The sequence below is a fragment of the Sinocyclocheilus grahami genome, unplaced genomic scaffold, assembly GCF_001515645.1.
Source record: "Sinocyclocheilus grahami isolate Dianchi unplaced genomic scaffold, SAMN03320097.WGS_v1.1 scaffold2508.1, whole genome shotgun sequence".
NCBI lineage: Eukaryota > Metazoa > Chordata > Actinopteri > Cypriniformes > Cyprinidae > Sinocyclocheilus > Sinocyclocheilus grahami.
In genome coordinates this window covers 36,946-45,106 of record NW_015507687.1, presented here as the reverse complement: position 1 = coordinate 45,106, position 8,161 = coordinate 36,946, and the positions used below count along the sequence as shown (strand labels likewise).

Below are 8,161 nucleotides of genomic sequence, written 5' to 3'. Positions count from 1 at the left end.
ATATATATATATATATATATAGTGGGTACGGAAAGTATTCAGACCCCTTAAATTTTTCACGATGCAACAAGTTTTTCACATCTGGATTTGGGGATCCTCTGCCATTCTTCCTTGCAGATCCTCTCCAGTTCTGTCAGGTTGGATGGTAAACGTTGGTGGACAGCCATTTTTAGGTCTCTCCAGAGATGCTCAATTTGGTTTAAGTCAGGGCTCTGGCTGGGCCATTCAAGAACAGTCACAGAGTTGTTGTGAAGCCACTCCTTCGTTATTTTAGCTGTGTGCTTAGGGTCATTGTCTTGTTGGAAGGTAAACCTTTGGCCCAGTCTGAGGTCCTGAGCACTCTGGAGAAGGTTTTCGTCCAGGATATCCCTGTGCTTGGCCGCATTCATCTTTCCCTTGATTGCAACCAGTCGTCCTGTCCCTGCAGCTGAAAAACACCCCCACAGCATGATGCTGCCACCACCATGCTTCACTGTTGGGACTGTATTGGACAGGTGATGAGCAGTGCCTGGTTTTCTCCACACATACCGCTTAGAATTAAGGCCAAAAAGTTCTATCTTGGTCTCATCAGACCAGATAATCTTATTTCTCACCATCTTGGAGTCCTTCAGGTGTTTTTTCATGTGTCTTGCACTGAGGAGAGGCTTCCGTCGGGCCACTCTGCCATAAATCCCCGCCTGGTGGAGGGCTGCAGTGGTGGTTGACTTTCTACAACTTTCTCCCATCTCCCGACTGCATCTCTGGAGCTCAGCCACAGTGATCTTTGGGTTCTTCTTTACCTCTCTCATCAAGGCTCTTCTCCCCCGATAGCTCAGTTTGGCCAGCTCTAGGAAGGGTTCTGGTCGTCCCACACGTCTTCCATTTAAGGATTATGGAGGCCACTGTGCTCTTAGGAACCTTAAGTGCAGCAGAATTTTTTTTGTAACCTTGGCCAGATCTGTGCCTTGCCACAATTCTGTCTCTGAGCTCTTCAGGCAGTTCCTTTGACCTCATGATTCTCATTTGCTCTGACATGCACTGTGAGCTGTAAGGTCTTATATAGACAGGTGTGTGGCTTTCCTAATCAAGTCCAATCAGTATAATCAAACACAGCTGGACTCAAATGAAGGTGTAGAACCATCTCAAGGATGATCAGAAGAAATGGACAGCACCTGAGTTAAATATATGAGTGTCACAGCAAAGGGTCTGAATACTTAGGACCATGTGATATTTCAGTTTTTCTTTTTTAATAAATCTGCAAAAATGTCAACAATTCTGTGTTTTTCTGTCAATATGGGGTGCTGTGTGTACATAAATGAGGGAAAAAATTAACTTAAATGATTTTAGCAAATGGCTGCAATATAACAAAGAGTGAAAAATGTAAAGGGGTCTGAATACTTTCCGTACCCACTGTATGTCCTTTATTTAAAATGAAGAACGCTTGGTCAGGTAACTATGACCTGCCATTTATCATATGACAATAACTGCTTAACAGTTCTTCAAAAAAATGTCCACTCTGGTTTTCCACCAAGAAAACTACAATGTGCGGGTTTGGAAAAACACGAGATTGTGTACTGTAAATAATGACAGTTTTCATTTGTGGGTGAACTGTTACTTTAAGGGTTCAGTGAGCCTTGTGGTTTTCTGCAGTAATCACTTGCCTGGATGATTATTATTTTCAAAATTGTCATGTTTTTCCCAACACTCTTTGGCAATTGCGACTGTACATCAACGACTTCAACAGCTGGTCATTGTTCATCACAGCTCAGATGTTTAGTTCTTCTGTGGTTTTGCTCCTTCCGCTCGGTGTTTTAGCTGCATCCTCAAATCACTTTACGAAGAGTGTTTAAGTGACTTGTAGCATCATCTAAAGCAGATGGTTTAATCGCAGAGGGACTGTTTTAAGCTAAAAGTGAGAGACATATGATTTATCTGTCATTCGGCAAGCTCGAGAGACACTGTTTGCACTTGCCAATTAAAAACTATTTACCCATGTTTCTACATCGGGCTGTACTTGCATTTGTACATTGGTCGACACTGCACGAAAACCAGGTAAAATGTTCCCATCCCGAGGACCCTAGAGAGAGCATAATACGTATTTACATTTTAAAATAAAGAATCCTTTAGAACAGGGGTGTTTCTAACCTTTAATCAGTACGGTACAGAGCACCTAAAGGGACATGGTGATGGTAAAAGAGAGTGAGAGAGAGAGATGAGAAGAAAACTCAAATGGTTTGTGAGAGAATGCAAATGTTTTGAAACCGAACACAAAACCATTGAAGCATGATATTTCCTCTCATCTCACATATATTTTTCCATGTCTCTGTAGGGGTTCCATTGTATGCATAAAAAGGTGTCTCTATATTTTAATATTTTTTTCCTTTTTTTATGTAGATATGTTGTGTATATATGGATATCAATTGTTTAATTAGAGTCGGAGTTAAACTTTGCAGGACTGTGGCCCTCAGGAACTATAAGTTTGACACCCCTGCTATATCTTCTTTGTAAGACAAGGATCAGTAAAAAAAGGCTCATGTCCCAGTAAAAAATAAATAAATAAAAATAAACATCTAGCAATGTCCCTGCTTTATAATAGAATATGATTATATATTGTATTTTGTCTCTGTTTAGTCAGATGCTTTTAGTACATCTTTCATATTGCAAATTGTTTAGATGTTTTATTTTTATTCAAATATTGCACTTCCTGTTTCTCTAGGTTAAATAGTTTGATGATATTAAGGTGTAATAGCAGTTCACACAAGCATGCACACAGTTTCACACACAACTGACATCAAGACCAGTGCAACATATAAAAAACGCACAATCATATATGTACACAGAGTAGCCCATGGGGAAGTCATTCACAAATTAGATCTTGTCACAGTGTCTGGTTGTTGTGTCCTGGACTGGTCACTTGATGGCACTCTCCCCTTTCACTGTTACATGCTATTAACTATATTTCCCATAGTCCTTTGCCTAGTCTTTTCTGTTCTGATTATCATCACCTGTAGGTCATTTATTCATTATCCCATCACTATTGCACCCGTTACGTTGTGTTTTCTGTTACCCTGTGTTTTGTATTACCTATTGCCATGTTTTTGCTTTGTTTTGGATTATTGTTTGAATTTAATTAAACTACACACACTCCTAGAGGACCCGACTCCAATGGTCCCAAATCCGGTGGTCCTGGAGGACCCAACTCCAGTGGTCCCAAATCTGGTGGTCCTGGAGGACCCGACTCTGGTGGTCTCAGAAATCGTTACAGAGCTGCCCAATTTCACTGCTGCTGCCATAATCAAGAAGGCCGTCTTTGCCTTTAATCTCTGGGCTGTTCTGCGGGCATGGGGTGCTTTGGATTCCACTCCAGAGCCCACTCCAGTCCGGGAGCATTCAGAGTCCACTCCAGAATCCGCTCCAGTCCAGAAGTCTTCAGAGTCCACTCTAGAGCCGGCTCCAGTCCAGGAGTCCTCAGACTCCACTCCAGCGTCTGCTCCAGTCCGGGAGCCCTCAGAGTCCACTCCGGAGCCCACTCAAGTCTTTGAGTCCACTCCAGAGCCCGCTCCAATCAGGGAGCCCTCAGAGTCCACTTCAGACCCTGCTGCCGGCCCGGAGGCCATCTCAGCGCCACCCAAGCTCCTTGGCCTGCCAGCTTTGTTAGCTTTATCCTTGCTGTCAGCTCCGCCCTGGAGGGCTTATGCCCCGCCCTGGCACCCTTGTTTACCTCTGTCTCCAGGGCCCTCTTCCACTGCACGGGCCTGGCCCGCCATCCCTCCCCCTGATCTGCCTCCTTTCCACCTCCCTCCTGAACTTTTGTGTTTTCTGGTGAAGCGTCTGGTATCCGCTCCTTAGAGAAGGGGTAATGTCACAGTGTCTGGTTGTTGTGCCCTGGACTGGCCACTTGATGGCGCTCTCCCCTTTCACTGTTACATGCTATGAACTATTTTTCCCATAGTCCTTTGCCTAGTCTTTTCTGTTCTGATTATCATCACCTGTAGGTCATTTACTCATTATCCCATCATTATTTATACCATGCTCACTCTGTCTTTTGTTGCTGCAGTATTGTACCCGTCACGTTGTGTTTTCTGTTACCCTATGTTCTGGATTATTGTTTGAATTTAATTAAACTGCACATTAATCTAATTTTGTCTTCTCCTGGCATTCCGTGACAGATCTATTTCAATGTTTTAATATTAACTAATCTTAAATATAGGATTAATTGCCATAATTATGACATCAGTTTTTTTTTTTAAGAAAAATATCGTTGAGATTCAATGATAATTAAATTCCATCAAGGGAAAAGAGTAAAGAAAAAAAATCATTACTGTTAAGTGTCCCAACTGGATTTAATTTATAAATTTGCTGTCAGGACTCTCTCAGGGGCAGTTTATCCCTGATTGTTCCCAGAACTGTCAAAACTTGCAAAAGACAAACAAGTGCAACTGTCTTGAGGGAGATGAAGCTATTTTGATTCTGATTTTTACCCTGGTTGTTTATAGTTTTAAAGGTGATTTATTGTAAATAACGGCCAGTAAATAAATAAATAATGTTAAATGTTAAGTTAAAGCTGGAGTATATAGTTGATGTGCTACTTGTGTCAACTAGTGGAATTAAATAAATACATAAATACATACATAAAAAGGGAGGCATGTTTTAAAAAATAAAAAAAAAAACTTTGGAAATGCCCCTTTCACACTTTAAGCCTCTTCCAACTCAAACATCAAAAATACAGCTCTTACAGGTCTATAAAAGTGAAGGCATGTCTCAAGAGGTAAAAGTAGACTATTTTCAATAAAACGTCCAACAAAAGAATATGTTTAGCTTACTTGTCGAGAAGAAACTACTCAAGTTCAATTGAAACCCAAACATTTCAATAAATCCCTCCATCTTGTAAAAAGCACCACCAGTGTTTACCCTAGTTTTATCCCATTTTATGCCTCTTTGTATTTTGGAAAGTCTGTCTCTTTGTATTTGGGAAACAACCTCTGGCTCAGCCTGCTTACAGTAGCCACGCCCCAAATTCTCACTATTTGATTCGCATTGGTTTATCGATTGATATCAAGCTGTGAAGAGACTTCAGCAAGTACAACAAAAGATGTTTATAAAAAAAAAAGGACGACGGGTAAACCAGAGGGAGGGAGGAACCTGGTGAAGCCGAAGGGGTGGAGGGTCGAGGTACCGCCGGAGATCCAGAAGTCCATGGCGGAAGCTGAGCGATGACCGACCAGATGTAAGAGGGAGCCCAGAGGAGTCCTAGGGCAAATGGGCCTCGGTGGAGACGAGGAAATGCAGAGCCGGAATGGAGTCGGCGGGCTGACAGGCCAAGGTGGAGACATAGGCCTGGAGTGCTGAAGCGTGGAGGGGAAGCCTTAGGCGAGGCTGATGAGCCGCACAGAGCTAGCGGCGGAGGCAGAGCCGAGGAGCTGGACGACACCAGTGCGACAGACGAATCCAGGGGACTAGCTGAAACCAGCGGAGGAGATGGGACCAGGAAATCTGACAGGACATCGGAGGAGGAAGATCTCAGGACAGGACCGGAGCTTCTAACAGTCTGGACGGTACTGGCGAAGAAGACAAAGGTTTGAGGGTGGGTACTTGGGTGGGAACAGGATCTGCGGAACACAGATCTATCAGGTGCATGTCCGCTCCTGGCTCTAGGGTGGACTGATCAGCGTGCGTAGCCTCCGGGGCTTTGGTGGTAATATCCGGCTCTGGTTCCTGGAAGAGCCCTGTTGGTGTCTCGGGCTTGCTGACTGTGAGGGAGAGGCCGCCGTTCTGGAGTATCCAGCCTAAATACCCCAACCACCTTCGACTTTCTGGTCTGAGGAGGAGACGTAACGCTGGTGAGTTCATTCTCTCTGTTTGCTTTTTCTCTTTTGTGGTCAGTGATTCTGTCACGGGTTGTCAACGAATGAGGACAGCAAACGAAGATGCATACTTTCAAACAGACTTTACTGAGAATACAACACATTGATGATTTGGTACAACACATAACATAAGCTAATCACCGACGATGAAGAGACTCGAATAAGGAGTATAAATACACACATGGTAAATGAGGGAACTAAACAGGAACAGCTGGACAAGGATTGACTAATAAGAAGCCATGAGCTAATGAGAGCTCATAACAAACATGACAGGAACGGAACTAAACTGAACTGAACATAATTGTGACAAATAAGATGTCTTCAAAATTTCAATCAGAACTCAAACATTTCTAATATTGTATTATTATTATTATTATTATTATTAGAAACCAAAAGATCTAAGCTATTCTATTCACACATTATTTTCCGTCTTCTTCTTCTTCTTTTAGAAGAAATATTGGTAACACTTTACAATAAGGCTCCATTAGTTAATGTTAGTTAATGTATTAACTAACATGAACAAACAATGAACAATACATTTATTACAGTATTCATTAATCATTGTTCATGTTAGTTAATGAAAATACAGTTGTTCATTGTTAGTTCATGTTAATTTACAGTGCATTAAATAATGTTAACAAGCACAACTTTTGATTGTAATAATGTATTAGTAAATGTTGAAATTAACATTAACTAAGATTAAAAAATGCTGTAGAACTATTGTTAATGCTTAGTTCATGTTAACTAAAGTAGTTAACTAATGTTAACTAATGAACCTTATTGTAAAGTGTTACAGAAATACTTGATATACATTGGAACAGATTTGGAGAAATTCTGCAAAATCCATTCCGATGAAGAAACAAACTAATTTACATTTTGGATGGCATGAGGGTGAGCACGTTTTCCACTTTTGGGTAAACTGTTCCTTTAATATTCAGAGATAATAAGAGTAATCCACACTAAATAAATAAGACATTTTAAAGTTAATTATGTTTTTGGTTTGAGACAATACTCTGTTTGTCTATTTGTATATCTAACAAATGGAAAAACATGATTATTATTATTTATTTATTTTAAACCTTTAGGAAAACAGTAATTATTTTTTGTAATTCCATTTGAAGATGCTAGTGATACAGAAATGACTAATTTCATCAGTAAGAAATCCATAAAATATCCTGTATTATAAAAGAGGAACCTTGGAGCAATACAATTTTCTTCTGAGGTCCCTCATGACCCTGATTACAGAAAACACCTCTTTACATTTGTATGCATATTTGTGATAGGTGAAACAAGGGACTGCAGGTTTTCCATCTGTTCCTCTGACAGAATCTGGGTTCACCAGTGAGACACAGCCACCTGTTGTTTTCTTGATTGCAGTGAGCAAGAATCAGACACAGGTCGCCACCGTTGCCGATCTGACAGCGGCGCGACCAAAAGCTATTGACACGCACCATTGGTGGAATAGTCCAATGTTCACTGGAACAATATTTTAGACAGATCATCACCCATGTAATTCCCAACCTGCTAGCTGGGCCTCTCAGCTTTGTTATCTTTTTTGTCAGTGCTCCTATTTGATGGCTGTCACCGACGTCCCGTTGGCTGCAGAGACACGGTGAGCGGCTGAGGATACGCGTCACAAACCGGAGGCAAATCTTTGGTACGTGTTCATGCATGTCCTTGAGCTGTGGAACACTGGCAGAAATACAGATAAATAAATAAAAATTTCAAAGGAAAGAGAAGTTCACCCGCTGAGAGCCTGAGAAGAAACTTCTGAAACGATCCGAGTCAATCAATAAACTTGAGCTCATGAAAAGCATCTAAATATGCACACAGTACATACTGTGATGTTAATCAAACCAAATTAAAGCATCGCACCACATTCCCTTCCATCAAGTTTAATTTGTAACACATTTAAAATTATGAACTCCACAGGGTTATAATTGGAATAACACTCTCTAAATTATGTTTTTTTTTTTAAATGGGGAATTGGCTAACAACCTCTTACAACTTAAATTTAAAATATGAATCATACATTTTACAGCTCTCAACTGCCTCAGCACACAATACCTAACCAAACTGATCATTATTTACACAACTTCTCAATTTAGAATGTAATCTCCTGTGTGTAACAGGTCATTTTCTGCCAGTCATCGACTTTCTAATTCTCTTCACTTTTAAATCCCAATTATTATTATTTATTTTTTTTCAATGTTATCATATGTCTCTGAAAAATGATTAATTTACTTCACTTGAACACTTTTTAAACCATGTAAGGCTTTACAATACCCTCAAACAGATCAAAGTGTGTTTTTTTTTTT

At 40.7% G+C, this 8,161-nt stretch overlaps 1 long non-coding RNA gene across 1 annotated transcript in view; it reads right to left on the bottom strand.

Moving 5' to 3' along the window:
• LOC107575202 (uncharacterized) overlaps positions 1-8,161 on the bottom strand; it is a 14,125-nt gene that overhangs the window by 5,385 nt on the left and 579 nt on the right. Inside the window, exon 2 of the long non-coding RNA XR_001607822.1 lies at positions 6,126-6,129. This is a non-coding gene — a long non-coding RNA (uncharacterized lncRNA). The remainder of the gene's footprint in view (positions 1-6,125; positions 6,130-8,161) is intronic.